The sequence below is a fragment of the Anas platyrhynchos genome, chromosome 3 (genome assembly GCF_047663525.1).
Source record: "Anas platyrhynchos isolate ZD024472 breed Pekin duck chromosome 3, IASCAAS_PekinDuck_T2T, whole genome shotgun sequence".
Taxonomy (NCBI): Eukaryota; Metazoa; Chordata; class Aves; order Anseriformes; family Anatidae; genus Anas; species Anas platyrhynchos.
This window is the reverse complement of record NC_092589.1, coordinates 110,197,551-110,215,556: the sequence shown is the minus strand read 5'-3', so window position 1 is coordinate 110,215,556 and position 18,006 is coordinate 110,197,551.

The window sequence follows — 18,006 nt, the reverse complement described above, 5'->3', positions numbered from 1 at the left end:
CCCCTTTGGCTAGTTTGGGTCACCTGTCCTGGGTCTGTCCCCTCCCAGCTCTTGCTGTACCCCCAGCCTGCCCATTGGCAGGACAGAGCAAGAAGCTGAGATGTCCTTGTCTTAGTATAAGCACTGCTCTGCAACAATTAAAATATCGGGGTGTTATCAGCACTCTTCTCATCCTAAGCCAAAACATAGCATTCTACCAGCTACTAGGAAGAAAATTAACTCTGTTCTAACTGAAACCAGGACACCAGGTCAAATGCCCAGTTGGAAAAAAGGTGGCAGAAAGGTAAACCAAATGATCATACAAGGGAGATACTAAAAAATCCTTTTTGTGAATCAGTATTTATAAATAAGGAAAAATACACTCAACTGATACAACTAAATATGATAATTCCAGTCGTGGAATACATCTCATCTACCCAAGATGTCAGCCTCCCAAACTGCACTTACCTGGTGGTTCACAGATTCCAGAGACCTCTGTTAAACACAGAGACTGCTCCTAAGAATGCTAAGAATTATGAAGCTGAACACAGAAAGTCACGAGTATATGAAAAGTTCCCTTTCAATATGTATGAAAACATACCTAGAAGAATCTAAACTTTTTTTTTTTTTTTTAAGAAAAAATAAAGAAATATAAAGCTTTATAGAATCAAACAGAAAAAAAAGTTTCTTGGTGTAACAAGTGCATTTTTTTTTCCCAACAGAAATATCATGCTTATCCTTTTCCAATGAGCAAGATGGGGTATTTGGACTTTCCTAACCGTTGAGAAACAACATGATTTTGCAGCCAGAGGCTAGGAAACACAGACGTATTATTTGTTCGTTCATTTTAGCCAGTGTGAGTTTTGTTAAGAAAGCCAGCATAAGAAACCACTCACACCCTCAGAAGCATAGTGACTGACATATCTGAGTTAAAGGAGAAGGTACCTGGTGCTTGGCTTTTTTTCCAGATATTTAGATATCTGGAAATCACACATTTCTAGATATCACACATAGATATCACACATTTCTTAATGTAAGTTCCATAAATCAGCTGAAAAATATATTGGCAAAATGGTGAAATCCAGATGAAATTATCACAGTCCAAGGCCCTTAGTTTGATAAAGAAGAATTCACAAGATATGCAGACATGAATAACTTTTGCCACGTTACAACTGGGGCTGTGTTATCTTCTCGGCTGAATGGAGAGGTGGAGAGGCTGTGAGAAATGTGCAGTCTGTGAAGCAAATTCTGAAACAAGACAACTTGACTTGTTCTGCTATAGTCCAACCTCCATACATAAGCCAGACATTCAACCTAGCCCTGCTGATTTGAGAATCACTGTGGTGACGTCAGATGATAAGGTAAAATAGAGACAATCTGGCTGCTAAAAGGTACCTCAACTGCCATTTTAACAAAAGTAATCTTTACGTACAACTTGTAACAATAGCCAAGAGAGTTAGCAGGTACTTCTGTCATATGAAAATAGTCCACTTGTTGCTATGTTCATTAGCATTAACAAGCTGCAGTTGAATGTGCAGTTAAGAGGAAATGTGAGTTACATGTAGCAAGAGATGATATAGAAGGATATTTTTTTTTCTGGGTGTTTTACACTGTGCAATCCATTGTTTATGTTCATCTTATAGTCTTTAATGATTTTTTTTTAATATTATTATTATTATTACTAAGATAATTATGTCCCTAAGTGCAATAGTCTCAGAAGACAAATCCAGCAACCAGGTGGGATTCATCTGACCTAATTCCAGCTGTAAGGAATCTACACTCAATCCTGGCTAGTATTTCTCTGTAGTCAGTAGAAACAAAAACGTTTCCAAAGAGAAAATCAACTCAGTTATCTTAGGATAGGATTAGTCCTCTTCTGGTGACATCTCTGTTTCTATACTGACTACCAAGTGAGTGTGGGTAACTAGCTTGGACAAGACACCTATTTTATACAACTGAAGATCATTGCCTATCATCACCCATGTGGCTGAGTAGTTTGGCAGATTTCCATGACTGTTCACATGTTGATGGCAAGTCCATTTCTTAATTGCTGTGACCAAAGCCAAAAAAAATGATCAGACAAGCCTTAAAATTTTAGGCACCTATATGTAGATGGAATAACAATAGACTTAACTGTAATAATAAGATTTCTTGTTATTACTTGTCTACTTAACTCTAGTAACAACATTTACTTATTATTACTTAAAACCATGTAAAAAGACATTAAAAAAAGCAAGTTACTATGTCATCTGTCTCCATTCAGAATTCATGAGAATTTTGTATATTTGTGAATTAAACTAGTATACATCTTATACATGTATAGTAGGTAGTTTGGTCAAAGTTATGTTAGTAGAAAGGGAATGGAAAATAACTGTATGGGCTGTAGAGTATATCTACTATAGGTAATGCCCACAGTTGGAGATTCTTTTTCTGATATGCATTTGGAGGTCTCTGATATTTGGTTCTAGAAATCTACCTTCAGACTTCTATCCAACATATGCATCATTTAAATCAACTATGCTGGTTTACTACTATTTTACCATATACTGGATACTTTTGCCTTTGGTTTCAATATACTTTTTCATGTGATTTTTTAATCTTCCCACTGCAAGCTAACCATTCTGGATTCCCTTAATAGGGTACATTTTACTACAAAGTAGAGATTTCATGTTGGTGTCTAAGAATGTGGGGTGGGGTAAAATGGAAGCAATATTTGATTAAAACATACTTAGGAATAAGTGGTAATGAACTGTTAGTAGTTTGAATTTTTCTCTAATGATGCTGTAAGTCCAGAGCTACCATAAGTTGACTTTGCAGGACATATCCTAAGTACTCAGTGTAAGTAGGACACTCACCAAACAGAAGATGCTTGGCCCTCGTGCCAAGAAAATTAAACACCTATATTCCTTTTTTGAGGTGTTTAAAGCAGGTTCCTCTGAAAAAGGTTTTAAATACAAAAGAAAAAAAAAAAAGCCCTTCCATTTTAATACTGTGCAGCACCTAAATTAGACAATCTGAATAGGTGTTTAGGTGTATGAACATATACAAAATTGGTCAAAGCTGCATACAGAATCTGTACCGGTGGCAAGAAAAGAACTTGGATTTCCTGACTCTCCATTTAATTTCTTTTCCAAAACTCTTTTTACTAGTCAATAAACCGTGTAAATGCCATTATTTCATTATTAATAATTTAAGGCTGTATCAGGAAGTCAGTCTTTTCTAATAAATATACAATATTAACCTGATACTGCCTCACCTTTTAGACTAAAAACATGCTGGTTCTAAAGTTAGAGTCTGCCAGGAATCAATAAGCTGTCTCAAATATCTGTAAAATGATCCTGGGCACTGTGGAAGCTCTATAGTTCTGTTAAATTCATTCTGTATGTGGTAATCAAAATTAGTTTTTCTGAAATAAAATGTACGTTTTCTCATGCTGACATATGAAGAAATAATTATTTTGTTACATAGCAACGTATAATACTAAATCAGAGGATTATTTTTTCCCACTGCTGAGCATCTAGAAAGTGTTAGTGTTGATTTTTGCTGAAATATTATACAGTTGTATCCTAAGACTTTTGGAGCTTTGAACCCAGCTTTCCTGTGTCCTGCACCTGGCAGATGATTTGAAATGGTGATCTACTACCAGGTCAAGAAGTCTGCTCATTAGAACAAGTGGTACAACTGCCATGATCTAACCAAGTGGAAACGGATTAAGTAGTCAAACATTTCCAATAGAAAAATCAAAGTAAAATTAAAGAATATGTGGACAAAATTGCCAGGCTTATCAAACACTAATAATCATGTATTGATAATCATAGACTGATTTCAAAAGTAAAAATGTGTTTTTTGTCTCTCAGTTCTTTTTTTTTTTTGGATGATTTGGTACAATTTGAGGACAAAACATGTGCCTACATTATGATAAAATTAATATACAGATTTTGAAACACAACCATTATAACTACAGAATATAACATAAACTAAAGCATGTAATCACCCAGGAGTCTTTGCTTCAGGCCAATATTGTTTATTCAAGCACTAATCTATAATTTGAGAAACTGACTCAAATTTGATTGAGGTTTAAAGAGCATGACATATCTTTAAGCTGTCCCAATATTTTGCTATCCCCATCTAATGTTTAATTAACTTAATTGTTGAAAAACAACCACGCGTTATATTTGAGTCACTTGATGTTGTTGACTCTTCTTTTTTCCCCTGTTACTGAGGAGTACAAAAATGCTAATACAAGTCTATGCTTATCTGATATGGGTGCTGGGTTTGTAAGAATTATTTTTTTAACACTTTGACCTGACTTAAATGGTGTCAGTCTTTGAACTTGCATGGTCTGAAGTGCAGAGTATAAAGGCTACATGGCCTGCCTTCAGCCCTAGAAGAGACAGACACTGGCACTGTGAATAGCAAGACTGTTTACATACTCAGCACCTTTGAATGACCAAATTTATGTTAGAGTTCAAAGTTTTAACCTACGCTCCCTCTTTAAAAATAAATAAATAAATAAATAAATAAATAAATATGCGAATGTATCTGTATGACTGAGTTCTTAGGATTATCAGAAAAGCTCTTCCTATCAGCATCTTTCTTCAGAACAGGACTTGCAGGAAGATAGAGATGAAGTCCATGACAATGGTATACATATGATTTCCTACAGGGGCAAAAGAACAAAAGGGAATAAGAAACAGAGGGAATAAGAAGGCCAAAGTAGCTTTCTAAAAGACTCATCAAACAAAGGTGTGTAAATGAAAGTTCTCTTAGGAACACTCACCTAAGAACAGATTATATCTTGATGCAAAAATTGTAATAAGCAGCAAGAAATCTTACATTCTGTAGGAATGTATTTCTTCAGAATTATCAGAGAAAGGCAGAACCAAGGAAGAAGTCAGTATAGAAGTGGACCCAGCAGATTTCACTAGAATATAAAACTCTTTTTCATGTGCAAAATGCATGTATAGCTCACAAATGAAACATCCCAAGCACTTTGAAGATTAAATGGTTTCAAAGCATTCTGAACTGGCTGTGGCATACTGGAATTTCCACCGAGTTTTTGATCCAATAAAGCAAAATTCATAAGTGGTTAACTCTTGCTGTTTTTATTTTTTTTCTTCTTAGAACGTTAAATTTAAAACTAAAAAGCAGGTTGGTCAATTAAAACCTATGAAAATCCTATAAAAATAATCGTCAATAAAAAGAGGAAAGACATTACTGTAGGAACATTAACATATATTGAACGGTGGGAAAAGGCAAATATAGGCAGAATATTAGGGAAAAATATTCCTGGCAGAGTGAGCTACAGGAATATGGAGAAGTGTCAGAAACCTCGTTTCTCATTATATTTAAATCTAGACTGAACAGAGCACTAGAAACTGTACTGTTGGGAACAATTTTATATTAACAGAGGCACTGACTGGATGATTTAATAGACCTTCTCAGGATCTGATTCCTATTAGTGTAGGATTCCCAGCTGCTTTTTCTTCCAAAGCCTCTTCAGTCTCTGGATTTTTTTCTTTAATATTAAATAATAATATTACTTTTAACAGTGGCCTATTAACACAATTTTTTTTTTTTAAATATTATTTTTTTTTAAGGTAATAATAAGTTGGCAGGTGATTAAAGCTTTCTGCTTCACATTCGTCTTTAAGAGGCTTAAGGAAAACTGTATGCAAGTGTAGCTGAGATACTGTTGAAAGTTCCACCTGAGCTAATGGTAGTTGTGTTTAACACAAGTCTTCCTGTTTTGGAAGAAATAAAAGCAAATAATTCAGAAGTCTGAGATGACTGACAATTAAATATAAAACTTCTTTTAAAACCTTTTTTTTTTTTTCCTCCCAGACTATCTAATCACTGTAAATAGGTCCTGATCAAAGTTTGTTGCTGAGTGACAGCTACTTGGCTTTCTTTAAGTGCAAGAGGCTCCTCATGTTTTGTAACTGACCTTCACTTAGTTGACAGTGTTTCTTGCTGTGTTTGATTCAGATCATTTTTGTCATAGAATGCTTCTATTGTCCACTCAAAATCCAGCTAAGGGACCATGGTTATGACAACTTATTTATAAAGTCTTTAGACATCAGCAGCTCTTTTTGTATTTGTGTCTTCTCGGTGAAGAAGCATTACCACTTGGGGACAACCCATCCATATGAAACGGAAGGAGCTCATGTTCATCCTGGCTAACTTCAGGTTCTCAATTGTGTCCTAAAGCAGTGTGCAGCCCATAGTATTTTCATTTAACTTCTAAATGTGTATCCAGCTTTATGGTTGTACTAGTTGACTAAGATCCAAAAGCTGGAGTCTTTGAGAGAGCACAGGTGAAATTATCCCTGAATGCCAGCCAGCCTTATTCTTGTATTCTGTCCTAGGTAACTGCATTTCATAACAGTTAGGTGAACCTACTGCTATCTAATGAATTTTTGGCCAGTAAGGTTATTTAATGTAGTATATAAGAAAACGTTGTTTTCAGAGCTCAGGTTCTCTAGTTTTTGTTCTATCAAGAAAAGTGTCTTCCAAATACTAATATCTCAAAACCACTTTGATGAGTAATTCAGTAAATATCAGATGTTTCAGTAAGTTCTTATTTTACTGAAAACAATGCATATTTAACTTCTATATCAGCAAATTGGATCCCATCATCTGACACTACCAGCTTCCCAGATGGATGAATATTTTGACTCTAAAATGAAATATATCAAGATCTGATGATTTCAGTCTCTTCTTTAGCTTTCTGTGATGCGAAAGAGTTTCAAAGTCAAAACTCAGCTTGCAGAGCCTAAAACTGAGTGAATCACACAGTTTTACTTATCTACTCAACTAGTCACCCATTTAGGCTGGACCGATGGGCTGAGGTCAACTGTATGAAGTTCAACAAGGCCAAGTGCCAGGTCCTGCACCTGGGGCGCAATAACCCCAAGCAGAGCTACAGGCTGGAAGAGGAGTGGTTGGAAAGCTGCCAGGCAGAGAAGGACCTGGGAGTGATGGTTGATAGTCGACTGAATACGAGCCAGCAGTGTGCTCAGGTGGCCAAGAAGGCCAATGGCATCCTGGCTTATATAAGAAGCAGTGTGACCAGCAGGGCTAGGGAAGTGATTGTCCCCCTGTACTCGGCTCTGGTGAGGCTGCACCTCGAGTACTGTGTTCAGTTTTGGGCCCCTCGCTACAAGAAGGACATCGAGGTGCTCGAGCGAGTCCAGAGAAGGGCGACGAAGCTGGTGAGGAGCCTGGAGAACAAGTCCCACGAGGACTGGCTGAGGGAGCTGGGCTTGTTCAGCCTGGAGAAAAGGGGGCTCAGGGGTGACCTTATTGCGCTCTACAGATACCTTAAAGGAGGCTGTAGTGAGGTGGGGGTTGGTCTGTTCTCCCACGTGCCTGGTGACAGGATGAGGGGGAATGGGCTAAAGTTGCGCCAGGGGAGTTTTCGGTTGGATGTTAGGAAGAACTTCTTTACCGAAAGGGTTGTTAGACATCGGAACAGGCTGCCCAGGGAAGTGGTGGAGTCACCATCCCTGGAGGTCTTTAAAAGATGTTTAGATGTAGAGCTTAGGGATATGGTTTAGTGGGGACTGTTAGTGTTAGGTCAGAGGTTGGACTCAATGATCTTGAGGTCTCTTCCAACCTAGAAATTCTGTGATTCTGTGATTTCTTCTGCAATGGCTGTTGAAAAAAATTGTTACTAGGGAGAATGTGATCTCACCCGCCCTGGATTTTTGTAATAGACGATAGAAATAAAATAATCTTATCAAGCAAGAACATGAGTCTATGCACTGATTTCCCAACAAAATTTCTATAAAGTTTTGCAGAATCTAGAAGAAACAGGTTAAACCTTCCAAAAGTTTTTTTGTTTTTTTTTTTTGTTTTTTTTTTTTTTTAATTCATTAACTTCCGTGGGAGCTTAGATTCTTAGTTTACACAAAATACATAACTTCTAGATGATTAAAATTAAAGATCAGCATTTTTCTCTTAGTATTCCATTTAAAATATATTGCACTCAAACAACAACAACAACAACAACAAACATGTGGGAAACAACCAGAGAGAAGATACATGATGGCAATGACACTCCATTCTCCATTAAATTTCAAATGCACTGTATTTTTACGAGGTGGTACCACAACTAATACAGTAATAAAATAATTGACAACACTTAATCTAAATTTGCATTGGAAAGAAATAAGCAAGTACACATTTAAATTGTGTTTAAAATACAAACTTTTCCAAAACTATTTTCTGTATGGTAACTGTCTTTTGAAATGTGACTATATATGTGGAGATGAATGAGTAAACTACAATGTAGATTGTACATGGATATGAGGAATTACTGCAAAACATTGAATGGATCTTACAGTGGAGAAATAGAAAGAAGCAATATTAAGAAAAAAATATCAAAGGAAGAGTTTCCTTAAAAACAAACATTTACAAGAAAATGGAAGAATTTTAAATGCTTATAACATCTTTTTTATTGTATATCAACTAAACCAAATTTTTTTTTTTTTTTTTTTTTTTTTTTTTTGTGTGTGTGGTTGGAATAACATTTTAATGGTATTTTAAACTTTTGGTTTAATTTATCAAATAGCCTTGGACAGAGTTGGTAAAAAAAAAAATCTGCAGTGTTCAATAGGCCTCAAAATACCTCACTTCCTAACTGTGGTTTAGTTATTGGATATTAAGCCATTATATGAACCCCCTGACTATAAAGAATTAGGAGTAAACTCCAACTGTAGGAAGTATTTTTTTTATTTTTTTTATTTTTTTCATAACCACATGCTAGGTTTAGCAATATAGGAAACCAAAGCAAAACTTAGGGCTAATGTCATGTTCTCCACTGTTCCCTGACTACACTCCTGCCCAGAAAAAAAATCACAGAATTTCTAGGTTGGAAGAGACCTCAAGACCATCGAGTCCAAATCTTTCTGCTGTGATCAAAGCAGAACCTCTGTGATTTACTAGGTCTAATACATTTGTTTGTGTATGGTTTTAAAAGAAGGAAGTTATCGTTGGAGTAGTAGATTACAGGTTGCACATTGGAAGTACAAGAGGAAAGCCAGGCAATAGGCTCTGCATTAAATATTAACTTCAGTGGGAGGTTGTGCACTGATCACAAAGCTCATCTGAGAAACTATCGTTATAACGCTGTCAAGTGCTCTTCTAGCAGGTTGGGATGAGGTAGAAATGAGTAAAACCACTGATATAAAAAGTAGAATAATGATTCTAGATTTATAATGCTGTCATCCCACAGTGCAACTCTGCATTTTCTATTTTATATTTCCTTGAAGTTTAGATTCAGTGTAAATAGGTAGATAAAATGTTTTCTGTTTCAATCAGACAACAGTCAAACAGTTATTAGATAGGAAGAAAATCTGACATACACTATATAAATAAGCAGGAACAAATTGATGCATTCTTGGTATGACTTAGTGAGGGAATGTATGTCATAAGATGTCATATTTTCATGTCTGTTTTCTCTCTCTCTCTCTCTCTCTCTCTCTCTCTCTCTCTCTTTTTTTTTTTTTTTTTTTTTTTTTTTTTTTTTTTCCTACCCCTGCCCTCTAGGGTCAAGGAAAAATCAAACAAACAAACAAAACCATGCACACATGTTTATCAGTTAGATCTGAGCTAGCAATGGGAACTGCACCAGGTCCTGTCCTCTGGCCCTAAGCTACTGTGATGGTCTGGCTGCTTCCATACTTGTAAACTTTCTTACCCTCCAAAACTGGGTGGCTGCCTCCAGCTGCTTATTGGGAAGGGTTTGCTCTCTTTCTGAAGCTGTGTCCAGGAATCCTCTGGAAGTGTGTTGATTAGTGCAGTGCAGGCCCTATGTGCATACAAAGCACCATTTATGCTACTAAACTGGGCTGAGTTTCAGTGTGTTGAAAGGCCATGATTTAGTTGTGAAAGTGCTCACCTGTGCTGAAATCACAACCTGCACCAGGTAGTCAAAGCTAACACAGGTACTGGTCCTGGTTCTGCAGTCACCACTTCTTGCCATGCATCGACATGCTGCCATAAGAGAAGCACAATTTGTTGCTCTGTTCCCTATCCTTTGACTCAATTTGTATACGAGATGGGTGGGATCATCTCAGATCCAGTGTGTTATCGTTCCATCTAATACCATCTATACTTAATAGGGAGAAATGGACAGTATGGCTTGCTATTCTAGCCTCTCTGAGAAATCTGTGTTAGGATAAGATCAGTCACACCCAAGAAGCACCTATTTATCCCCAAAGGAAGTCTCTGGTGATCAGGTCAGATGCAAAAGTCTGGTTTTTAAACACATCTGTTTCAGCAGCTCAGTTTGCCTTTCCTGCTTCCTTTTTAATTTATACCGTTACTTCTATCACCCTTGAATCTCAATGCTATGACTGAGAGAATATGATTGTGACCTGCATATAAAAAACTCAGAGTCATAGTTAGTGGCTAAGAAGTTATGTTTATCTACCCAATCCCGTCAAAGCTGTCTGTATGTGTTAGACTTGCAACACTGCCAATGTGAATTATAGCTTTATTGGACAATATACATGCTGTCTGCCCTTTTACATTGTTTCATCCAAACTTTATCTATAACTCTGTTACATAGATTTGGGAGTGGAAAAACAAACGTCCACCATCTGCTCCATGTTATTTATGATGATTTCTCCAATTAGGTCCAATTAACTTGCTGTCAATGATTAAATGTAATGGGTAATAATAACTTGACTTCATCATTACCACCAGTATTATTAGCTCATTGATTGCAATAATTTCAAAAATTACCCATCAGAATAAAATATGTTTAGCACCTGGTTTGTCTGTTTAGGAACATCTGCTATAAATGTGTGATATATGTGGAATTTAATGTCTCTTGATGTGAATGGGAAGCATAAAATCTGTACTTTGAGAGTCAACGCTGGCACAAATTTATTGTGAGACAATGAGAAGATCAAATAAAAATCAGTCCAGAATTTATTGCTGGACTCTCAGAACTGTCAAAAAAGGAATGGAACTATTGTATATTTACCAGCCTGAATCTTCATGTCTAGCAAGAAAAGAGTTCTGTTCAGATGATCTGAATTTATATGCCTATGTCGTACTATAACCTGTGCTTGTGGATGAAATAAGAGTGGGTGTGTAGATTGCTGGATACCCAGCCTTCACCAGACTGCTTGCTGCTTGCCAGAGGTAGATGTTTTTCTCCAAATCCCATGGTCTAGAACTTTTGGTCTTGCTTGGAGTCTTGCACAAAGGCTTTTCTGTGATGGCATGCAACATGAGTTATAAAGTTTTGTCTCATTTCCCTAAACATTATATGCAGCAAGTAAAAGAACTGCCTTCATCTCCCTCCCTATCTTGCACCGGTAGTTTCTGTCTTACTGTTCTCTTGCTTGACTCCATGAAAACACATTTATTTGTCCATGATGAACTGCATTTACAGTCCCCTAAATTTGCCATGTGTTTTAGGTCAAGTGTCTTACTGTCATGCAATTCTGGTTTCCCTGTAGCCATATGGAAATGCCGTGGAATAAGTGCTGTCTGGAACAGCTCACAACAGACTCTGTTCAGACAGCTAATGATTCCCCAGTCTTTAAGTGTGCCAGTTAGTTCCCTTTCCTGCAAGCAATCTTTTTCTTCAGCATCATGAATTAAAGGACCTAATTCTCCTCTGATTTACATCCTTTGGTGGGGCTGAGGGGGATATTTACAACCAAAAGCTTTGGCCTCAGTTATATTTGGAATTCTCTTAACTGTCCCCCTCAGAAATGCTTAGGGTCAAGATTTTACTTTCACAAGCACCTAAAAAACAAATCTCAGTTTATGATTCCTGAAAACTGAAAAATTTGGAGAAAATCTAATAAAATGTCTGGCTGTTATTTATACACTGAAAGTCTGTTCACTGGCTTGCCAGATCTGAGAAATATTAATTCTGGTGGTGTACTTCTGTAACTACAAGGATTTGAGACACACTTTTTTTTAACCTAATGCAGTCTTGAAAAAACAAGCAAGGCTTTGTCTGGTCTCACCCCTTTTCTAACATTTCATTGCCCATTTTCCCTAATTTTGCCATCTGGAATTTAAATTATTTATTTATTTATTTATTTTCTTTAAAAAAAAAATGTGTCATCAAATTTTCATTATTTGGCTACTTAACAAAATGCAGATTGGCAAGGTAATGATTATTTGGTGTGGTTATTTCATTGTATATTTGGCAAAAATTCTTCAGGAAATTTAGTAGTCTAGTCTTTAAACCTCTGATCTTTTTCCATTGTTTTTTCCTAAGTAATATTTAACTTCCAGAAGCTAAACACTTTCATGGATATTATTTGACAGCTTGCTTTAATGTAAAAGTTTAAAGTTTCCCAACCAAAGTTCTGATTAATCTGTTTCTAAAATACTGCATGCCAGAGAGTGTAGTAGGCATTACCTTTGCTATCACATAGGTGAGGAAACCTATTGAATGGTCTTCCGGTGATTTCCCACCTCAGCAGTTCTTGTTTTCCAGTATTTTCACAGATTGTCACTAGATTTAAACATCAAGTCATATTTTTGTTTGGAGCTTTGTTGATTTACTACAGACGAGAAGAATACCCATATCTTTTAAACACATAAAAATATTGCTAGATTGGTTCTGTTGTTGAGTGGTCTTTTCTTTGTAACAAACACTTTTAAAAACACTTTGTCTTGAAAACCTTGATATAAAAGGAGGCAAGAAGATTATCTCACAGTGATCCTCATCATTCTCATCCCCCACTTTTATTGTTTCATTACTACTCCTGAACCAGACCAAACTCATGTACCTCAGAAATTCACTGGGACAGAAAAGAAAACAAACAAACACAAAAAGAAATAGAAAACCCACCACCACCTCCCAAACAATTACAAAAAAATTAGGGTGTTTTTTCTGGAACTGCAAAGAGGACCAAAATTCACCCTCGAGTGCTTCAGCTCTGATGCTGTTGTAAGGCAGAAATAGTGTTATTTCAGAGAGCTGATTTCTGAGGTGAGCATAGAAAATGTGAAAGCAACCAAGTTCTTTTTTTTTTTTTTTTTTTTAAATCACTAATATTTATCTACCAAGAATATACATCTTAATTATGGTGCATTTTAAATAGATTCTATCCAGAAGGTGATCAAAATAGTCTGTCTAAATTATTATCTAAATTTTGGATTAAATATTTTATTGTTGGTGAAAAATGCTCTTTCTGTATGTGGTATTTTGGGATGTCCATTTGATTTTGATCAGATATTCCTTCAAAACCTATCTGAGACAATCACAATATTTCACTTGGATTTTTTGCTGCAGTGCTGAGTTCAATGCATTCTAAAAGATGTAAGGTAATTCCACAGCTCCGAAGGGTTCTTCCTTCAGGATCTGATAGTGTCACATCCTTTTATTGAAGCTGGATACAATGGTACTCATTAGGAGATGTAGCTCAGCCAAGGAACCTGAACTTCCAGTCAAAACCAATAAGATATACATATATATATATATGTGTTTTTTTTTTTCTGTTTTATATTTTTTTCTGAAGTATCACAACAGAACTTTTGCAAGCAAAAAATGCCTCTTTTTTTTTTTTTTTAAATATAATTAGATTTTCATTTTTTGTTTTCTATGGAGGATGTGGGAATTCCAGCCAGCTCTTGTCAAGCTGAAACCAATCTTCTCTGTGTAGTGAGAAAAATAACTTGCCCTGTCTGTCTTGCATAAGCTTAAGAGTAATTTTCATTGGCTGACCAGCCTTACTGTGAGAGAGCATTAGCATCCTTTTCTTTAGACACCTACATCAAAGTGCCTGAATCTGAAGCTGTATCCCACTTGTCCTCAGGGAGACCAAGAGAAAGATCAGATTCATCACATTTTATTTAGGGCACAGATCGGAGGCATGTAAATGGACTACCCAGTCACCCTAAATTGATATGTCCAGAGACAGAATAACTACATTTAAAATCTTTGTCAGTGCATCTTTTTTTCGTATTAGTAGAGCAGCTACTTTTCTATTAGCAGAATATAGGTGATGTGAGTATGCTCCCAATGCAGAAACAGCTGAAGCAAAGTAGGATGCATCAGGACCACAGTATAAGAAACTATTTTCTCCCATACAATGCATCACAGCTCAGATTTTTTGCTGTTAAAAATCAGTGCACTCATCTGAAGTCAATGAAGCTATGTTAATTGATTTCAGTTGAACCTCTGACCTTGTCTCTGAATTTTACATAAGATTTCCTTGGTCTCCCCTTAATGTTTCATGCAAAATGTTCATTGAAATTAATGTCTGGTTCTATAGATGGAACACTAATGGAAATAAAGGTTTAGTTTTCAGGAAAGACTACATTTTTGTCTGAGATTGATTTATGAAATAAATATTTTTAAACATATACATAAACATTATTTAAACATTGTTTAAAAATAATACTAATTAAATATTAAAAAAGTACCACCATGATGTCTTCAAAAAACATCAGCTGTGTAGGTCAATAAATAGCACATAGCTCAGCAATGATGAACATAAATTGGTACTTAAGGGCAAGTAAATTGGTCAGTTTGTAATAATTCCTCTATTAATCCCACTGTTGAACAGAGGGAAAAACATAGGGATTAGAAGGAAAAAACGTTGATAAAATCAATGCCACAAATGCAAAGATGCATTTTGGAAGACAGAACTTGCATTAGAAACTATGATAAAAAACTCAATGTTTGTATTCCTTCTAGGATAAACAGAAATCATATAGTATTTAAGGCATTTCATACAGCAACCAACCAAATAAATAAATAATTTTTCTTCATTAGCAGTCTTAATGTATCTGTATCTGTTTGAGAAATCTACTTTTCAAAACAACCTTTTAGGCCTAGATTTCCTCTCCCAATGGTTCAATTGCTCTTTTAAAACTCTGTCCTTTTTCACTGCAGTATATGAAAAGAATGACCATCTACTTATTGCAGGAAATCTGAGCTTTCACGCTGTTATGAGATTTGGGCTGTGAACCCTGTCAAGTCCTGTTTCCCGATGTGCCAACTGTCACACTGGAAAGTGATGCTGGAGGAAAATTGATGAACAGCTAGAGGTGCTCTCCTGCAGGGAAAGGACCTGTTGTTAAAATGTACTGGATAAACTAGTGAATGCCAAGGACTTTAGCAGCTCAAATAGCTCAGTCAGGAAGGTTTCTCATATGAAGTTAGAGTTCTCATATGAATTTAGAGTGACAGCTTAATTTTGTGTGACCTGCTGCTGTGACAGGTCATCCCCAGGATATCAAGTCCCTGTCTGAAAAGCAGCACAGGAAGTTAAAACTGTGGTGTATTTTCTTTTGCCCAGTTCTAGCAAAAGAATATCACTCTCAGTAATAAACTTCATGAAGGAACAACAGAAAGAGGTTAAATGCATCTGGAAACATTAACAGCCAAGTCTTGTCCAAAGGTTTATGACCTGACACATGTAGATGTACAGTAGTTCTGATTCACAGCAAATGAAGACTCCTTTGCCTAATATGCAACATATAGTTTATTCTGGATAAGAATATTTAGCACTTCTAAAGATCTTCACTTTCTATGCTTCACAAGTTTAACTCCTTTAACCTCATAAAACCTACTAGTCTTGTTATCTCTGTTTAACAGAAGAAAAACTAAAAACAGACGCAGCAGAAGAACATGCTCAATGGCACAGGGTGCCTGTATCAGAGCTGGAAACAGAGCCCAGGTCTCCTGACTTTTCAGTTTTCCTCAAAGCCATTCCTAGACTCTAAGTTAGTGAGTGCAATTGCTTTTATATGCTTCCAACTGCTCAGAAAAATATCATGTACTATTGTCCCATGTACTATTGTCAGTTATTACCTTGCTGACTCTCTATTTGAGGCTCTCGGTCCTTGAAACCCAGTTGTACTCAACCTGAGTATAATGACACAGGTGAGAATTATTTTTATTCCAGAAATTACACTATCTAGTTCCAAAGATTAAGATGGAGAAATTCAGAATGGATGAATGGAAGACATAAAACTGAATGACTATATGTAATTGGAATTCCTCACTAGAAACAGTTTATATTTTAAAAATAAGTAAAGTTGGTATAACACATAAACAAACCCAAATTTACTCTCTCAAAATTCACTTAACTCTTGGGCACTCAATTTTAATATATTTTCACTGATAATATTTAACGTCTATGTTATGCACAAGAGAGGACCCAATGTGATCGTTCAGTTATTCTACTTGGAACTCCTTTCTAATATAAAAAGATCCCAAACTTTCTTTCAAATTCTTAAACTACATTTCTGTTCAGTGTTCATTTTGGCTTACTGACTATTTTATACATTTATTCAGTGTATGACTGAATGTTGTTATGTGCAGCCATTAGGTTCCCTTTCTCTTATCATGGGGGTGGTGTCTTCAAGCAACTCCAGCAGACCAGGTCTATTATTTATTTATTACTGACATTTATAGTTAGTTAAACACAACCTGCTTGATTCCACACTGCTTGCACTTAACCAAACCACTTTCCCAGGTGTTCTGCCTACTGCATAGTTTAAAGTTTCCAAGATTTCCCTTCAACAGATGTTAAACTCACTGGTCTCTAGTTTCTTGGTCTTTAATCTCTTGACCCTTTTTAAACTAATGGAGTTGTATTTGCCACTTCCTAATCCTAAGGAATCTCCTTCTCATTTTTAAGAATGTCAGTTAATTTCATGCCTTTTACTAATGCTTGTGAAATCATGTTATTTGGACCTGGGGTTTTATCTACTATAAGTGCACCCAGTTTTTCTTTTTTCTAATAACAGATTTTGGTTTTAAATATACATTGTCTTCTTTTTGTCTCTGGAAAATTGATCCACTGTTTAGTCAGAGCAATGTTCCACCTTCTTCTAATTCAAAAAGAGAGTAACTGTTTAATGGGTCTTTTTATTCCCTTGTGCCTCAAATGGTAATCTTTACTTGCACAAAGGAAAATTAGATTGCAGAAAGAAAGTTAGTTCCCATGCATTTTGCTGTCCTCAGTGGGACTTGAGCATTTCCAACATTACTCTAGAAATGTGAATCCATATCAAAAACCCCTGAGTCTGATAAAAAAAATTGTGAGATAGCCAACAGTTAAGAATGGTTGGGTAATGCTCGGAATAAATGGTCTTGATATTTTTCATGGGTTCCCTTTCTCCAATAAGGTAAAGAAACCACATATAACTCATAAACAAAATTAAGCATTCTGTTGTCTTGAAGCCCACATGTGCAGAACAGGAATGTGCTAGTTTATTCTCTTTGATAATTGAAATATTTTCTAGGCCACCCTCATCTTTAGACAGCTATAAAAGAATCTCTGATCATTTTGAAACTGAGTTTTTCCCAAACTGTCCAAATGGGAGTTAAAAAACACACATTAACAAGTTCCAAGAAACATAATTTGACTTTTTTTTGAGAGTTGTGAAACATTTTCCCACTGTCAGTTTTTTCTTAGTCCTTTAAATCTCTCCCCTCCCCCCCGTCCCCTTTTATTTTTTTATAGTTGTAAGGTGCTTCTGGCCTTATTCCTTGGAATCCCATCTCCTTATAAGTAATAAATTAAGAGATAGGTAACCCTAAGGGTTATATTTGCTGAAGAAGTCCATACCTTATCTGATATTAATCATAACTTTTGGCTTCAGCTGCTAACTTCCCAATGCCGATGAAATCAAGCTCTATCAGAACTGATACATTTAGTTTATGAAGACTCTGTTCAGTGGCATTTCATTGGAGCAGGTGTGGACACCCCTACATATTCTGGACAATAAAGAGATTTGAAAATTAAGAACTAATATATACACACATATATAAATTATTATTATTTTTTTTCCCCACAGATGTGCTGGAAATTTCATGGGATGTAAATTGGGTAACAATTATTTTTTATCCAAGACCAAAACTGTAGTGAAATTTTACTCATGATGAACATGTTGGATTCAGCCTTCGTTATGGGCAAAGGACCAATGTCTAAGCATAATTGGAACTACTTACTTTCTAGAATTGCTAAACAAGAGAAACTATAAAAGGATGATGATTCAGAACTGTTGTTGAGCTCTGTTCTGATCCAA